The 6,264-nt window shown below is 33.6% G+C and overlaps 1 non-coding gene across 1 annotated transcript; it reads right to left on the bottom strand.

Annotated features, from left to right (window-relative positions):
* Positions 1 to 576: 576 nt before the first annotated feature.
* LOC127090301 (small nucleolar RNA R71) lies at positions 577 to 683 on the bottom strand. The gene has a single exon (XR_007791824.1). It is a non-coding gene; the product is annotated as a small nucleolar RNA R71 (small nucleolar RNA).
* Positions 684 to 6,264: the final 5,581 nt, after the last annotated feature.

Here is a 6,264-nt window from a genome sequence, read left to right as displayed (position 1 = left end):
ACGATCAAGTTTTTGGCGCCGTTGCCGGGGACCAACTTCGTCAAATTTCGTACCCTGTTGTTACACCGTATAAACTAAGGCATTATTAGCCGGTAAATGCGAAGAACCCACAGTATCAGAAATTTAGTAGATCCTTTAGCGGAACCTGAACGTTATACTCGTACACGCCTCTTACTCATCCGAATTAAGAAAGCTATGGCCGAGAATCGCGATAGGAGACCTCTTAAGGAATTTTCCCAACCCTCTGACGAGGAACCTAGTTCGAGTATAGTAAACCCCCTTATACCTGCTAACAATTTCGAACTAAAATCGTCTGTTGCAATTAGTGCAACAAAACCAATACGCGGGTCTCGCTATTGAGAACCCGAATCAACATTTAAAAGTTTTTATCCAAATAGCCGACACCTTTAAATCTAACGGCGCTTCACCCGATGCGATCCGTTTAAGATGATTTCCTTTCTCCCTTAGGGATAGAGCACGTTCATGGCTAGATTCACTTCCAGCTATATCAATAACTACCTGGGAAGACCTTAGGAGAGTATTCCTTGCTAGATATTTCCCCCTAGTAAGACTGTTGTTCTTCGAAACCAAATAACTAGATTTTCTCAAAACCAAGGAGAATCGCTTTTCGAAGCTTGGGAGAGATATAAAGAGCTATTAAGAGTCTGCCCACACCATGGCCTAGAACAATGGCTGATCATTCATACCTTCTACAATGGATTCCATTATAACACCAAGATGAGCATCGACGCTGCCACAGGTGGCGCCCTGATGAACAAACCTTATCCAGAAGCTTGTGACCTAATTGAGGATATGGCCCAAAACCATTATCAATGGGGAATTGAACGAGCATCAATAGAGAAAAAGGAGGCCCAAGGTGGAATACATGAGGTAAGCTCTCTAGACATGATGCAGGAGAAAATGGACGCTTTAGCCCTTAGGATCGAACATATGTCTACAAACACTAACACCGTAGTAGTAGCCCACACATAGTGTGAACTCTGTGGATCTAAAGGACACGAATCGGTAGAGTGTAACCTTTTGAATGAACTAAATACCAACCAAGTGAATTACGCCCAAGGTAACCCATTTTCAAACACTTACAAACCTGGATGGAAGAATCATCCAAATTTCTCCTATAAAAACCAGAACCCTATCCAAAATCATGCACCTCAGAGACCGCAAGGTTATCAAGCCCAAAAACCAAATCAACCTATGCAAGTTGTGCCCCAGAAGTCTAACCTTGAGAAGATCATGGAAAGCTTTATATCGGGCCAGACTCAGCAAAATAAAGAATTCCTAAACCAAAACATTCACGTAAACGAACTTATAACGCAATTAGGAACCAAGGTTGATCAGATAATCACTCATAACAAGATGCTTGAAACCCAGATCTCACAGGTAGCACAAAACCAAGCCCCACAAACTAAACCTGGAGGCCAATTTCCTGGACAACCTCAACCAAAGCCTCGAGGGCAAGCCAACGCTATCTCATTAAGAAGTGAGACCTCTTATGAAGGGCCTCAGAACCCAGAAATAAGCGAGTCCAAAACTTCTAAAGAAAATATGCCTACCAACCAAGAAGAGGAACCAGAGGAACATGAGAAACAAACCAACCAAGAAGGTGAAGCCAAGGATAAAACTTACAAACCACCACCCCCGTACAAACCACAAATCCCATATCCGCAAAGACTTAAACAAACCAAAGTCAATAACCAATACCAAAAATTTATAAAAGTGATAGAAAAGCTTCATGTAGAGATTCTTTTCACCGAAGCTATCACCCAAATTTCGTCTTACGCCAAATTTCTCAAAGACATCTTAACTAATAAGTGTAGGCTCGACGATCCAAAACCCTTGGAATGCAACTTTATTTCTGAGGATAAACTTGCTAAGAAGGAGAAAGACCCTGGTAGTTTTTCTATACCTTGCATTTTAGGAAGTCATGTGATCGACAAAGCTTTCCTAGACTTAGGCGCTAGTGTAAGTTTAATGCCCTTAGCTGTATGTAAAATGTTAAACCTAGGAGAGTTGCAACCAACTAAGATGTCCCTTCAATTAGCCGATAGGTCTGTTAAGTATCCTATAGGCATTTTAGAAGACATCTCAGTTAGGATCGGTCAACTTTATATCCCAACAGACTTTGTGGTCATGGATATCAAAGAAGACGAAGATATCCCTATTCTTTTAGGTAGACCATTCTTATCAACAGTCGGAGCTATAATAGACATCAAAAGAGGGAAATTAACCTTCGAAGTAGGGGACAAAAAGATCGAGTTCATTCTTTCGAAATTCCTGATGGCACCAATATTAGGAGACGCATGTTATGTGATTGATATCATAGATGAGTGCATAAGAGAATTTGATTAGGGAGAACCTAAGATCGAACCATTTTCAAGCCGAATGAAAAGGATGACGAGTTAGAGGAAACGGAACCTCGCACTAACGAATCTTTGGATCTTACTCCAGACCCTTCACCTAATTCTCAAAAACCATCCCAAGAACTTAAGGAACTACTCAAGAACCTAAGATATGAGTTCTTGGATGAAGAGATGAACCATCCAGTAATAGTTAGTGCCACCTTAAACAAAGAAGAGACGAATTGACTCTTGAACGTTTTAAGAAGATACCCCTCTGCCCTAGGGTACAACATATCTGATCTAAAAGGTATAAGCCCATCCGTGTGTATGCATACACTACAAAAAAAATGGGGAATTTTTGGTGGTTTTATTATGTCGGTTAAGTGAACCGCCACAATTACCAGTTTATTATGTCGGTTTTTAAAGACGCCACAATTACCAATGATTTAACCAACATTATTAACACTATTTTATTTCGTCACTTTTCACAAATTGCTTTAACCAGCCCTGCTTAAAATTTCAATTTTTTTATTCTACGTTTTTATAATAAAATTATTTTATATTTACATTTTTATTTTATTAAATCTATTTTTTTACAGTAAACTAATTAAGTAATATATTTTAGAAAAAAATTTCAACCCTTCAACTTCAATTTTTGCCCTTTCTCTCAAATCTTAGAGCAGTGCTTCCTTCAAAATTGTCGATGCTTCCTCTCAAATCCAGTAATGATTTTGTTCCATGTCAAACATGTGATGATTCTTCCGTTTGCGCTTAAATTTGATGACAATTCTTCTATTTTCTCTCAAACCCGATTGCGCTTCTTCTTTTGAAATAAGACAAAACTTCCTCTCAAATTCGGCAGCAATTCCTCTATTTTCTCTCAAATTGTTGACATAAAAACCCAATTAGAAGACACAAAAACCATATTTTCTCGATCATATATAACCCTATTTTAATTTGGGGTTCAAAAACCCTAAAACTTGGTTCAGACACACAAATGATTTAGATTATGCATGGCCTCCAGAGATAGAGAACAAGATGAAAACATTCTCTTATCTGAAACGATGGACATCTAGGAAGGGGTTAGCATCAAGGTTGAAGGTCTGACAAACAGGTTCTTGATTCACATTCCTTTAAACTTTTCCTCCATATATGAGTACTTTATTATTGTTCTTGATTTCAGATGTGATTCATGTCTTAATTTTATATAAAGTTGAATCTAATCTATATGAATCTTGAATCTGTATATAGTTTGGACGTGAATCTTATCTTAAACCTTGATCTATAAATCTCGATTTTCCAATATAAGCCAAATTAATTTAATTTTTTTGAAATGAATGTAGACAAAGCACTTCTTCTTGATGGGGTACGTTGAACTACTTTGGAAAACCAATCCACATCAAACTTATTATCTTTGTTGCTGTTAAGGTTGTTCTCTTGGGAGGTGCAAAGTACTACGTATGAGTTTATAACGTACAAAGTATATCTTACCAATGATAAAAGTGCATACTTTTGAATTTTTCTTATTTTAACAGTCAATGATGGACTTATTATATTGTTTTCTTCTTGTATGGCGGGTGTTGATTGTAGTAGTACATTTAAGTAGTACATTTGGTTGAAATGTTGAATTCCACATTGTTGGCTTTTCCTGCAGATGTTGCATGAAGATTCAGTAGAAAGCATTAAAATTGAAAAGTAATATTTGACAACAAATTTTGGAAATCTTCTTAAATATGGATCACTTATTATCGCTATATGATGTACATCCTCAAGGTATTTGTCTATTTCCCTTCATTCACCTTCTGATGTTTACATTAAAGCTACTGCATGATATCCAATTCATCCACACTGAGGTTTGAAGTGGGTAATCTTGTATTCTTAAAATCCTCATATAAATGTTAATGTGTAAATCTTTGATACATGACTATGTTGAGATATAGTGGGACTAAGAATGGATAATTACTGTAGTCACACTCTTGGAACTTATGTAGGAAATCCTTTATCAATATGGGGTGGGATTTTCATGGAAATCAATGATGACTTATATTGTCTTTCAAATCCATCTAAGGATAAGAAAACTTAGAATCTAACTTCACGTGAGTAACTAAAGAAACATGTTTACATTATCTTTTGGTGATGACAGGTGGATCTACATGGATGTATGAGGTACATGCTGTAATGAAGGGTCTTGTATGGGTTTCAAGATTGCTTAGTTAAGTTTCTATATTTGTATATTATAAATCTAGGAATGCAGATTGGTATTTGGGCTTACTCTTTTCAGTTTCCGTTTCATTAGAATTATATGAGGTATGACTTTGAAAGGTTCAATGTTGCAATTAGTTGAGCTTGTATTAAAAAAAAATAGGCGATAAGATAGCTATTATTAGGAAAGAGACCCGATATATCGATAAAGTAGTCATATCTATAATGTTTATAGACATAAAATTGAAGGGTTCGTTGATTGTTTCTAAGCTTTAAATAAAATATATTTATAAAAGGCCAAAAAAAAGTGACACAATAATTATCCCAAATAGTATATATAATGTATTTTACTGTGTATGTGAGAGATGTTGATTCACTAATATGCTTTTTCATTTAGTCATTTCTCAGCACTTTCATGTAATATACATGATATATATTTTAATTCCAATATTAATATCTACTTTTAATATATAAAAGTTAATTACTACCAAATTTACGTCATAACCTAATTAAAATTAATAAAACATGGTTATTCAAGTCTCTAATTGTCTTTTTGTATTATTGGTATTTGTTAATCCAATGTTAATAATTATTACATTGTATCTCTATTTTAAAGGAAAATATATTAATTATTATGAACCCAATAAACACAATTGTATCCCTTTCAATTACAAATACCAATAAACACAATTTCATCTTTCCAAAGACATTTTTTACGGTTTCTTTTACTCTTTCAATGTATTTCACTATTTCCATTAACCCTAAATCTCCTTGATTCTCCCATAATAATCAATTTTCATCTGCCAATGCATTGGTGTGGCGGAGTTTCAAATTCAAAAGGAGAAAATGTATGTGTTTTATTTTCTTCATCCACTTATCTCATCATCTTTTACAAAATCAAAAATTGAATAGTATATAGCTTTACAAAGGTTTAGTTTCTATTGATTAAGATTATAGGAATTTCTTCCTTTTCAATTCCAATTATTTTTGTGAAACCTTTCTTAATGGTGGATTGAAATATTTGAGATTATGAATTATAGTATTAGAAAATGAATGATTTTGTTTCATAAAGGTTATGTTTTTGAGCATATTTGTGGGTTGGAGAGACATAATTGTAATATAAAAATATATTTTTATTTGAGTGAAACTATTTTGTGTAAGGAATTACACGAGCTATGTTTTTGAAAATATTTTCTAACTTATATTAATTCAATTATTTTTGCAAAAGAATAGTGTATTTATATTTTATGATTTTTTTTATTTATTGTTTAATCATATTTTGTATGACTGTGGTTTAAGAAGTTGATCCTTACAAAAATCACCCATATAAAATGAACTCAGGATGATTGTCAATGATTTCTCTAAAAAAATTAATAAAAATATCATATGAAATATGGAAGAGATTGTTAAGTAGTTGCTTTGACAGGATGAAGATGAATATGTGCAAAAAAAAAGATGAAACCATATTATAGGTTAATATTTTTATTAATATATGATGAAATTTTTGTGATTGTCAATGATTTTTCTAAAAAATTTAATAAAAATATCATATGAAATATGAAAGAGATTGTTAAGTAGTTGCTTTGGCAGAATGAGGATGAATATGTGCAAAAAAAAAGATGAAACCATATTACAGGTTAATTTTTTATTAATATATGATGAATTTTTGTGATCCCTTAATAATTAATTTTTTTCTATTAGT

Source organism: Lathyrus oleraceus, chromosome 5 (assembly GCF_024323335.1).
Source record: "Lathyrus oleraceus cultivar Zhongwan6 chromosome 5, CAAS_Psat_ZW6_1.0, whole genome shotgun sequence".
Lineage (NCBI taxonomy): Eukaryota > Viridiplantae > Streptophyta > Magnoliopsida > Fabales > Fabaceae > Lathyrus > Lathyrus oleraceus.
Note: the sequence above shows the minus strand (reverse complement) of the source record. Positions and strands in the feature narration are given on the sequence as shown.